Below are 13,000 nucleotides of genomic sequence, written 5' to 3'. Positions count from 1 at the left end.
ATTATTTCTTCCTCCTTTTTCCTTTTTAAGTAAAGTTCTAAGGGAAGAGATCCTAATCTCCATGTATTCTTAAATTGTCTTTCCCTCTGAGTAAAAAAATAATGGGAGAAGAACTATACATTCAATCCTGTAGCAATTAGCCAAATGAAATGGCCCCAGTGAGCAGAGGAAACACAATTAGATTCAAAGATCAATAGAAAGGGAATGGTTTAACTGGAAATTTAGGTTAGATAGTAAAAAAAAAAAAAAAATCTCTGGGGGTTCTTTAGGATGTTTGGAATTGGAATGGCTTACGTTGGTTTTTATGGCATTACTCATCTTTTCATTTAAGACATTTTACAATCAAAAGTCAGCCTGCTTTTTCAAAGTCATCACTGCTTGAGTCAAGCATTTCCACTAAATCCCACACTGTGCTTATTCTATGCTGTTTCCTCCCCATTTCTCTGCACATATTTAAATTCCAGCCACCCTTTAAGGCTGAGCTCAAGGTTTACCTCATTCATGAAGCCTTCTCTGATTGGTCTGACCAATATGAGTTACTTCCTCCTCTGAACACCTATGTATGAAAATACTTAGTCATATGCTATCTATAGTATTATTATTATTTTCTTAATTCCTATCTGTAGTAATATTTAGGTATTATTTATTTAAGTATATCAATATTAATGAAACATCATTAAAACTATAAACTCTTTGAAGTCAGAGGCTGCATATACTTTCATTGTAATGCCAAAGAAATTGAGGCAAGACAGAAATTAGGTTTTTAATATTTTAATAGTGGAGAGTTTAGATTACTCGGCTGGCTGGCTGGGATTCTTGTTTCAAAGCACTCAGCATCCAGCAATTAATTCCAGAGACTTGTACAGGGCTCTAACTATCAGGGAAATAAAGGCAAGGGTGGGGAGAAACATTTAATAAGTCATAATTTCAGGAAGGCCCATAACTTCTCATAAGTTGGGAGCAAAGAAAGTGGTCAATCAAAAGTCAGGAAGTCTGGGCCAGGAAGACAGAGAGCACCATCTAGGTATCTGAGATAAACCTTCTGGAATTTTATGACTTTTTGGAATGTGAGAATGGCCAGAAAGCTGAAGCCCTAATTCTCTCAGTCCTAATAACGAGGAAGGGGAGGTGGGGTGAATATAGCATACATACGTTATTATAATTCAAAAAAAACTAATGCAGGGAAACTGAGGTGTTGCAATGCAGGGAAACTGAGGTATTTCATCATGTCTTTTATAGATTTTAAAACAGTAATTGGTATTTTCCAAATAACCAAGTATCTAAGTAATAGGTATTATGCTCATTAAAAAGAATTATATTAATGGATATATTTAGGGTTGGGAATGACTATCTTCTAAATGAGGGGTTGGTTGATTGCCATCTTTCATTCTCAAAGAGGAACAAGATGATATCCTTAAGTTAGAGTCACGTAACAGTGTATCTGACAGTGGCTGATCAAATTAACACAAGCTATCCACAAGTCAGATACAAATAGTCCACATGAACATCCCCAAATGAAACTGCTTAAGTAAAGTCCCCCAGGAGCAGAAAAAAGACCTGCAGGATTTGAGTAGCTATCTTTCAGCCTATTGGTCTACTATATTTAGGTATGGATCCCACTGAAAATAGATAACATTTTCTTTCCCCCAAAAAAAAATGAGGACGAGTTACTGGAAGAAAAGACCTGGACTGGCATGGTTAGCAAAAGCAGAAAATAATAGGAAAGGTCATTGTGCTTAATTTTCATTCTGTGCATTCCCTTTGCAATCTCTTTCAATCATTCTCCTTTTCTTTCTCTCTCTCTTTGTCTCCCTTCTCTCCTTCCATCCTCCATATTTCTGTTGTCTATGTTTTTGTAGGTTGATTGATACAATAATAACTGTGCTTCCTCCCAAGACAGAAAAGCTCCAACAAGCTACTTATCCTCTATGGGAAGGGCACATAACAAAAAAAAAAAAAAAAAAATACAGTTTCTCTAGGAAAAAAAAAGATTTGCTTTTTCAAGTTTTACCAATGATGGAGTTTCAAAGGGAATAGGTTACACCATATTATGTAGTTTTATCTAGTGTAGTTTCTGGGTAGGAACATAAAACAGAGAGCTGAAGGTTGGGGAGGGAAAAAAAGGAACAAAAAAGAAATTTACATGATAACTTTATTATATATTTAAAAGGAATAGCAAGTTGTACATAATAGATTTGTGCTTTCCAGCACAATCATCTTTTTATTATAATATATTATGAATAATGTTATGAAAATTCTTATTATATTTCATAAAATAAAAAAACTAGAGAAATGGAAAATCTTTCAAAGTGTTCTTTGGTTTTTGAATCATGTTATCATCAAAGTACATTACATTCAATTCAATCCAACAAGCATTAATTAAAGGCCTATTTTGCCTAAGATACTGTATTAGGTTCTGAGTAAATGAAATTTAAAAGTGGCACAATTCCAATCTGCAGGAAATTTATAGTCTTGAAAATAATAGAACTTTCGTATAGGTCAGTGTGATGCAATGTAGAATGTCTAAGAACAAGGTTGAGATCTAGATAACATGAAAAGGGCTGAACAAGACAGATATCACCAAAGTAGATCTGACAACTGATTAGAGGGGGGTGGAATATGGAAACGGGAGATGATCAGCCCATATTTCAAGATTTGAACTCAAATTTAAGAAAATATTTATTGAACTCTCACTGTCAAATCTCTTAAGGATGATAAATTTGGACCTTGGGGTAGAAGCCAGATATGAGGATATCAATTAGAAGATTACTAAAGTAGTCCAGAGAATAGATGACAGATGCCTGAATTGGGACTTTATCTGAAATAGATCATTGATTTTATCCATGTGGATAGTATGCCTTCTCATCCTGAGCTATTCTGTCCACATTTTCCCATAAATCTCCTGAATGTTATCTAAACAATGAAGAGATAGATGTCTTCCTCCAATCCTTTCAGTATTTTATCAATATCTGTGAAGCATTACTACATTGCAATAAAGAGGTTAATTTGTTTTATACCATTTTATAACTACAATTTAACTTGGTAACATGACATAATCTACTTGCATTCACTATGCATCTTTCTATTGGCCTTTGGGTCAGATGCATTTTTTTTATTCTGAAATCCAGATGCCAGTAATTTTGGGAGACAATGTTATGATAAATGTGGAGTCTGAAGAAAAAAAAAAGCCATGTTAAAATTCTACCTGCATCACATGTTAGCAGTTTGAACATGAGCTAGTTCCTTAGTTCATCTAAGTCTATTTTCTAATCTACAGAATGAGGATAAGAATATCTGCATTATCTGTCTCAAACAATAATTGGGAGGCTTGAATCCCACAGTGTATGTAATACACTTTGTAAACCTCAAAATGCTATACCAATGACAGTTATGATGATGATAATTATTATTCTATAGTTAATCATAAAGCACCAATAGAATATTGGTTTTATGAACTGTTTGCTATACAAAGTAAACTCTGAGATGAGCCAATGGTTTTGCAGCTCATGTCATATATAAAATAGCATTTTACACATTCATTCATCTATATCTTTGCAATGTACAGAGCCATTTCACAGATCCAGGTTGGTAACAGAGATTTATTTAGGCAATAAAACCTCAGAGAAGCTCTCAAAGAAAATGCAAGCTGTTTTCCCTAGAAGGCCAGAGAATTACCTTTTTCAGCCAGCAATGTGCCATACATCCAGCATTGCAGTTAGCAGAATTTAGCTGGTATGCATAGTCAGTCACATTAAGAATCAGAATAGTCATATAGCACAGTGGACAGCTTACTGAGCCTGGAATCAGGAAGCCTCCTCTTTCTGAATTTAAATCTGATCTCAGACATTTGCTAGCTGGGCGATCCTAAGCAAGTCACTTAACCCTGTTTGCCTCAGTTTTCTCATCTGTCAAATGAGCTGGAGAATGAAATGGCAAACCACTGCAGTATCTTTTCCAAGACAACTCCAAATGGAGTCACAGAGTCAGATGTGACTGAAAATAACTGAATGACAACAACAAAAAAATCAGATTGAGCTGGTGGTGTCTGAGGTAACATGCAGTTTGTGCACTTTCCCTAGTAAGGAATGAAGGATTCAGGAATATCCAAGGAATTAGGGATTTTGAGAATGTGCCTTGTCTGATTTATGAAAGGTAATGAAAATTTGGATATTTAATACACACACACACACACACTTACTTTGAAAGAAGGAAATGCAACCCTCAGCAACTGATATTCTGGAAGTTCCATGTTTTAGAATATCTCTTAAGAAAATGAAGATGTTGATTTTTCTCCTATGTGGACTTCTATACTTATATTAAACAGATGCTGCTCTGCACCAAACTTTCCTCACAACTCTGACGAACTCTCTCCAACATTATGGACCCTAATTCCTTTTTGAAACTGGATATCCTGCTGGCTTTAATTGAGAAAGCATGAAAAGGACTGTTTTGTTGTTTCTTTTTTTTCCCAGGATAAGTGACTTCTTGAATAAAGGATTTCTTTATTATTTCATGAATTATAGTTAAGGGCTAATGCTAATGAAATTGAAAGAATTGTCTTTAGTAACTGTAACAGGAAAACCTTATGAATTTTGGGATGATGTTGGAGCAGTATGTTTTAGCAGAACCAATATTCTTATTGATATTTTCAAATTGCCTTAGGAAATTAAACACATAAATCTCATCAATATCAATGTCCGAACTAGATAGGGAGGATACATGGTTTTAATTTACAGGATGGTTACTATTAGAAAATAGAAAGAAAGCCATGGTTTGGTTCTCTTTTTAATCACTTACTGTAATTAAAATAATATGAGCCATCTGGAGGAGAAGGAAGTAGAAGCAGAAAGGAATAGAAAGTTAAAAAGGAAAGTGGTTTTGGTTTTAAGGAAGAGAAAAGGAATGGGGATGTGTACTAAGGAAAAATGACAGCTTGGAATAATGATTTGGCAGGGCTCATTCTCTCCATTTTCCTGGAGTCTCAGATGACCAACATGAAGAATCAGAAAGCAGAAGGCATAAGACCATTTGACAAACAAACCCCAGGAGCCAGGAGCTCATCAGAAAGTCAGCAGTGTCCATTCACAGCAGTGGCCCTGTTGCATACATTAGCAGGGTGAAAAGACCTGGAGAGATGCCCTGGGAGGAGAGAGGAGAGAAGCTACACTGTATAACCATGGCAACTCCTAGCAATTTTTATAAAATTAGACTGATCAATAAGAAGGCCAGTTAAGCATTGTTGCTAAGCATAACAATTAGTGAATCTAAAGGTTGAGAAAGAGACCCATAAAGGTGCTGCTGGATTATTTTGTCTCTTTCTGTTTTTCTGTCTTTTTTCCTTTTCTTTTTCCTTTTCTTTACTCTTTCTGTCCTTCCTTCCTGTTCCTTTCTCCTATATCTCCTTTTATCTCTTCCTCCTTCTTCTTTCTTTCTCATCCATCCTTCTTCCTTCTCCTCTTTCTTCCTCATTTCTCTTCCACTTCCTTTTCTTTTCTCCTCCTCTTCTTTCTTTTTCCTTTTTCCTTTCTCCTTGTCCACCTCCTTCTCCATACTCCCTTCTTTCCCCTCATTCTCCCTTTTTTCCTCTTTCCTCCCTTTTCCTTTTTCTTCTTCTTATTCTTCTTCCTTCTTGCTTTTCCTTCTCCCTCCTCTCCTCCCTTTTTTCACTTCCTTCCCCTCCTTCTCCTCATTCTTCCCTTCTCCTCCTCTTACTTCTCCTCCTTCTTCTTCCTTCTTTCTCCCTTTCTCTCTTCTCCTTGTCTTCCTTCTTCTTGTAGCAAAATAAAAGTGAACCTTTGAAGTGGATTTGTTTCTCTTGAAGAAAAGATGATACACAGAAAAGCCAGTAATGTCCATTGGGGAACATAGCAAAATGCCATGTAAAGAAATCCAACTGAGTTACTTTCTAGCTCCCTCTACTGAGGGAAAGAAAAAGGAAAGAAAATAAAGAAAAAGCCAACTCTACTTCCAAAGAAGGAAATGTGTAACTTCATTGTGTTGTACAGAAATGTTCTTATCAAATGTGAACTGGGCCATCATGATGATTTCACCTGAGAAACTGCTCTATTTTGTATCCATTTTAAAACTTTGATTTTGGTTTTTGTCCCTCCAGAAGATGATGGTCTAGACAGAAAGCACTCAAAGGTGTTCATGTACCAGTCTCAATGGAAAGTGAGAGTCGAAAGGATCCAATCCCTTTAGTATGTTGGCTGTCTGACATTATACAGAAGACATAAAGATGATTCCATGGGATTTCCTGGGGTAAAAGCATTCAATTCCTTCCACTGGAAAAGACACAAAGTTATGGCAACCTAAGTGACTGCAGTCTATACAAAAACACAGATAATATTCATGGCCAGAATGTATTTATACTTGGGATAGAAAAGTAGAGTATTCAGAAGAGGCGCCAAGAAATTCTCACAGAATGACTAGTCAATAAAGCAACATTTATTAAACACTTGCTATGTTCCAGGGACTGGAATACTGATAAAAATAAAATAGTTCTTACCCTCAGAGAGCTTACATTTTATTGAAAAAACATGTATTCTAACTTTGTCTCTTCAAAAGTGATTCTTTAAAAGCGTTGGCCATTCTAATGAGACATAGAATTTCTTGGGACAAATGAACTTGTTCCTGGTCATTCTAAGATATAATGAAATACAATAAAAATAGAGACTTGAGAGTGATCTTTTTTTTCTCATTTAAAAAACAACCATAAACTATTTACTCTCCTTTTTGAATTGCTGAAAAAAGAATCAGTATTTGAAAGCTAAAAGGAATCTTTAGGCATTCTTCAATTTTACAGGAAGGAAACTGTGACTCATAGAGTATGGTACAAAAAAAAGTGTACATGATTTGAAATAAAGATCATTGGTTCAAATCTCAATCTTGGAGTCAGCTATCATGTCTCCCAGAATTTTTTCCTTTAATAATTTACCTCTTCCATTTTTCTCTCTCCAGAAATGTCCAAAGTAGCTCTATTACTGAAAAGTCCCCAAAGAGTCTAGCCAAGAACTGAAGCTCTGATACTCTCTCCATTTACTCCCAGTCCCTCACAAGCTATCCATCTCCACCATTGAGGAAAATATCTCATAGCAATGGATTTTGAGTTATAGGACACACAAAATATGAGACTGAATTAGGTGAGATATATATAATGCTTTAATAGAACAAAGTTTGCTCTTGTTTTCCATGTGCTTGTCCACATCTTTCCCTTCCAACCTCAAAGATATTAAAAGGATCCTCACATATGAATAAAGCAGAATGGAAGTTGCTGAACCACATCTGGAAGTCCTACCTAAATAGCCCCTACTTAGGGAGAAATCTCTTTTCTGAAGTTCTGTTTATTTCGAGCTAGATAATTTATTCTGATGGCCCTTATAGGGAGAAGAGAGGAGCTTACAGACTGGTTCCTGAGTTAAACCAACCTTGTGAACCTATTAGAAGCTTAGACTCAAAGTTATACTAAAAGTGAAAGTAAGTGGGAGGGAGTTTGTGGGAAGACGTGTGAAAAGGTTCAACTATTTTACAATAGAAACAAAAAAAAAAGATTAAAAATCATTTTCTGAGAGGAAGCCTTATTATGCCTAAAACATTGAACTTTGAGGACTTCCCAGGGATCCCAGACATGAGCAGACTCCTACAGCAGATGCCCGAAAGGAGTTCAGCAAACTGCTCTTTTTCTTTATTCCCTGCAAAGCTTTTTGAGTTATTTAAACATAGCAGGGAGGAAGCAATATCAGCATCTGCCCTCATTTCCTGTTTCCAGCAGATAGTGGGGGAACTGTAGGGATGCCAGACACAGTCAGTATAGGTAGGTACCCCTGACTGGTCAGCAGCATGGTGTTTGGGAGAACATTTTGGAAAATCTTGGAAGACTCTATTCTCTCCCTTAAAAGTCAGAGGAAATTGAGCTGCCTGCCAGGCCTTCATCAACTCTACTCAGAGGGTAGCCTCCAAATATTGTGAGGGGCTCTGCACTTGGCCATAAGCTCAGCAAATATTGGTAAGAGAAACAGACAGACCTGCAAGTTCCCTTCAAGTACAGGCAGCAGGCAGCTGCTGCTAGCATTTAGTCATTGGGAGGTGGATTCTCTGTAGTTTACTTTTCCAGGTTAAAGAAAAGGAAATGAAAACATGGAAGTTACAGTTGGTGCAAATGAACTACAAGATCATGATTCCATAGACCTGTACCTGTACCTAAGACAAATTAAATTGGGGAACACAAGGAGCAGTGCAGGGTAGAAAGGACAATCCCTACTGTAACTGGGGTTGTAAAGGAAGCCTAGGAATATATCCTTAGAGAGGGTCATCTCTGCTTTGGGATCATTATAGAGTAAGGGCAATAGCAATCACACGGGACTGGAATCACCCATTAAGGAAGATGTGTACCCTTCAGACATCAGTACTTGTTCCATGCTAGTTGAATTTTTTTATGCTTAAAATGACATTTTCAAGCAATTGCACCGTTAAACATTTTGAGATCTTTGGATGAAAGACAATTTATACACTGAATTTTTTTTTAGTTGCTAATTCATTGCTACTGTTTGTTCTTAGAGATGACTGCTGACAGTGTTGTATTCTGACTCACAGTTTCTTTCATCAGCAGTACTTCTTATGACTTGTTTACAGCAATGATGACTTAAATTGCAAGTGAGTGTTTGTTGCTCTATGTTTTACTTGCCTTCTCCTACTTCTTGGCCATTAATATTCAAGAAATCTAAGGAAATAATAGAAGAAAGAAAATTATTTTAAGGGAAAAAAATTAATATAGATAGAAAAAAGAAAATGTTTAACTAAGATTTAACAAAAATAGTTAATATATTTTAATGTTACATGTATGTTATACAGTTTGGTAATAAAGAACTTCATTTGTTCCACATTACAATCCCACTAGATATATGTATGTGTATATATATACATATATATATGTATATATATGTAATATATACATATATAATATATATATAATTAGCTCCATCTTGTAGATAAGGAAAAAATCTTTGACAGGCTAATTGATTCATTAATTATCATATAGCCACTTACTGTAGCTAGAATTTTAACACTGCTTTTCCATGTTAAATCCAGTATTCTTTCTGCATATGTTAGGAATATGAGAGTTTTCCATGAAAAGACAGCCTCTTATTTTCAAAGAGTTTATAGTCTAATGGAAAACAAAACATAGTGTCTGCCCTCAGGGAAAATGCATTCTAAAAAAATCTTGTGGGGGGGAAGTGGGAATGGACTATAATTTCACATCCAATAGATTTTCTGCTTCAGAATATTTTGTCATAAAAATGTTCTGCTCCATCTTTTAAGTTTCTGACTGAATTCTATCTTATCCTTCCCTAGATCCTTGTTTGGAAATTTAAGGAGTCTTTAAGTTAAGAAATTTAAGAAAATTTCCAAGTTATTCACTGAAACTGCTATAAGTAAATCATTTAATTCCATTTATTTTTTGAATTAATAGTCTATGTGAGTGCTAATATGGATTTTGTTATCACAGTATAAATTTTTCATTCTAGGTGATTGACATTTTTTGTGATTTTTTTTTAAATATTAAACAATATAAAGTGCCTATTTTACATTAGGCACTATGCTAGATGCTAGTATATAAAGCCAAAAAAAGGAAGGATAAAATGATCCCTGCTCTAATGAAGAAGGAACTGACAAATATTTATATAAGTACATTCAGTTCATACGTATACAGTCACATGCATGCCCATGTGTATGCAAATGTGTATACATACAGAGACATACATGTGCACATGTGTGTACACTTTATACACTCACATATATTTTCTTCAGAAAAGGGAATATACAAGCTACAGGGATTAAGAAAGGCTTTGTTATACATGAGTTGAGTTTATAGAGAAATCAGGAATGCTGAGAAGTAGAGGGGTCTACTCTATCTCAGAGGGAGATTGTTATTTCCATACATTGAAATCCTTGTTTTTTTTTCTTCAAACACTACTTTTAGATGGGGCCACCTCCATTAAACCTTCTTTAATTTCCTTCTATTGAACTTGACTTATTCCCCCTCAATTTTTCCCCAAGTATTTTGTTTCAAACTTTCCTTTACTATTATTACAGTCTGCTTTATGTTTTATACCTTTTTCATGTTCCTAAAAGCAAGAACCGGTTGCTTTTTTTGTTTGTTGGTTTTTACTTTGTTTTGGTTTTGGTTTTATTTGGTCCATCTTCAAATCCCTAATGTTTAGCACATTGCTTCCTAAATTGCAGGTATTATTTGTATTCATAGCTTCATTTTTAGCATGCTTGGCACTTAGTAGACACATTAATTTTTAGACATTTAAAAAAAAATTCACTATGTTTCAATCCTACATTTTGCTAAATGTCAGTTTTTCAGGGAAAAATCTTTCTAAGAGTGATTTATTATCCAAAAATACTTACTTAATTTTCTGCAGATAACCTAAAAATCTTGTATATGGAAGGATTTGGGAAACAATCTTGTTATGAGCTCTGGTAAAGAATGAAAATTCTTAGTTTTAGCAGAAGAATGGGTGTTAAAGTTAATGCTTTTCAGTGGGGCTTGTCTGGATAAATTACTTGATCAGTCTGCTGAAAGATTTTAAGAAAAGGTAAGAAAGAGCCCTAGGCAGAGATGAAGAAGGATAAGTTTTAAAAGGAGGTATCCTAAAAATTGCTTTCATGTCTCTGGGAGAGGATAGAAATGACATCCCAATGTAACCCTGAAGAAGTGCCAACAGTTTATAAGCATTTGATTTTTGCCAGGGTGACCTGTAGCACACAAAATGCTATCTCTGAGTTCAATAGCTTCCAAACCACCAGTGTATCATTTATGTACTTAGTAAGGTTATTTCCCAAATGGAACTCTGGTGCTCCAAATGTCCTTTCAGAGACAGAGGCCAATTCCTATTAGTACTTTAATAATGATTTATTTTCTGAATCTGGAAAAAAAGGGGTGCTACTCATCTTTCCAAGTCAAAAGTCTGAAAGGTGAGAGCATCTAATTACCAAATCTATGGTTATTCTGAGAATTCATCATTTTGTAGTTCTTTTTTATACCAAGAATGGATGTGATAGGATTGGAAATGGTATGTTTCAGCATATAAAATCATCATCAATAGCTTAAATAGTCACCTTCACAAAGTAAAGGTAACTTATCAACTTGAGTAATTTCATGATAAATTAACCTCTTGGCAAGCTAAAAAAAGTACCATCAGCAGAAAGTCACTGGGAGGTTTAAAGAGTAATAAATATTTAAGATTTCCAATGTTATAAGCTTTAATTGCAAAACACCATTGCTCTATTGGGGAAAAAAAAAGACAGAACTTGATCAGGAGGTCATGGAGGTGAGTTTTCAGCAATTTAAACATAACAGAACATTCACTATAAACTCTACAGTTATGCTCCACTTTAAGAAAATATTATATGTTAAGCCCCCCAATTTTGAAAATAGATAATGTCAGCAAAAATAGAGGGTACACCAAGGAATCAGGAAGACCACAAATCAGACTGCTTGTATGACTGAGTAAATTACATAACTTCCCTCCACCTCAGGTTTCTTATCCATAAAATGGGAATAATAATAAAACTTATCTTTCTGAAATAATATTTATAAATTACCTAGCACAGTGCCTGACACAAAGGCTTGCTTCCTTACCATACATTTGCAGACCATTATGTATTTATTAAGAGATTCAACTACAAGAGATTCATTAAACAGCTCCTCTGATAAATGAGTTCACTTAAAAATACAAAATCCCATCCCTCCTTTCCTCTCATCCTCAAAAATGTGGAGATAGAGAGCACCTTAGAGATTATGTATTCTGGCTTCCTTGTTTCAGTTCAAACTTGGCAGAGACCAAGTAAGATTAAGTCTAAGATGACTTCCATATTAAGTGGCAGAATCAAGTCTTGACTTCCAAGTCCTCTGAGTACAAATGCATTTTATCATGAATCTTCATCCAGATTTTCAAAGATTTTTTGAAAAATCCATATTATTTCAAGTTTATATATACATATATGTTCATATGATTATATGCCTAGATCTTGATCTACAGCAAAGAATCGACATTAACATTATTTTTTCAGGGAAAAATATGGATATTCAATGAAATAGGGAATTTTCATTCATTTCTGATGAATAGACCAGAGCTGAACAGAAAATGTCTAATATAAGACTCAAGAGAAGCATAAAAAGGTAAACAGGGAAGGGAAAAAGCTTTTTTGAAGGTTAAAATGTTCACATCACTACATGGGAAGATCATATATGTAATTCTTGAGAACTGTATCTTGATCAGGGCACTTATAAGGGGTAAACTTAGCAGTGTAGGTATAAGTTGACTTTAATGTGATGATATAAAAAGAAATTAAGGGTAGAAAAGGAATTGTACTAGGAGAAAAGGAAAGGGGAGATAAAACAGAGTAAATTAACACACGAAGAGACACAAAAAATGATCATATGACTATCTTCATATACAACATAATGTATTCTTTGAGTTTTTACCACTTTTGATATTTTAATAATTTACCAAGGAATATTAAATTTAACAAACATTTATTAATTTAATATTTCATTGGGTTGATCTAACTAACTGATAGTGAGGAGTTGTTACTAAGAGTGACATTTTCTCTTGTTTATATTATGCAAAGAAGTAGTTTATGTAATCACAAAAATCCAAGGTTGGGGGGACTTGAAAAGCCTTTTACTTCATCCCCTTCTATCGTGGCCTACATCTAAACTAGTGTTGCCAAATTCAGGTAGGAATAGATCCCTGTCAGCTATGTATTGACTTAGAAAAACACATATTAACATTATCTATGTTTAGTTCATTTTTATTTGCTTTGTTAAAGATTTTCTAATTACATTTGAATCTGGGCAAAAATTTCATAGTAGCATGTGACCTTTCTTAGGCATAAGTTTAACACCTCAAAAATATCCTTAAGAAATAAGCATCTTCATGACTTTTATGGAAATGTTTTGCATAACTTCACATGTGCTTTCTCAATGGGA

The sequence above is a fragment of the Antechinus flavipes genome, chromosome 1 (genome assembly GCF_016432865.1).
Source record: "Antechinus flavipes isolate AdamAnt ecotype Samford, QLD, Australia chromosome 1, AdamAnt_v2, whole genome shotgun sequence".
Taxonomy (NCBI): Eukaryota; Metazoa; Chordata; class Mammalia; order Dasyuromorphia; family Dasyuridae; genus Antechinus; species Antechinus flavipes.
The sequence above is the reverse complement of the archived record's forward strand: the minus strand, read 5'-3'. Positions refer to the sequence as shown.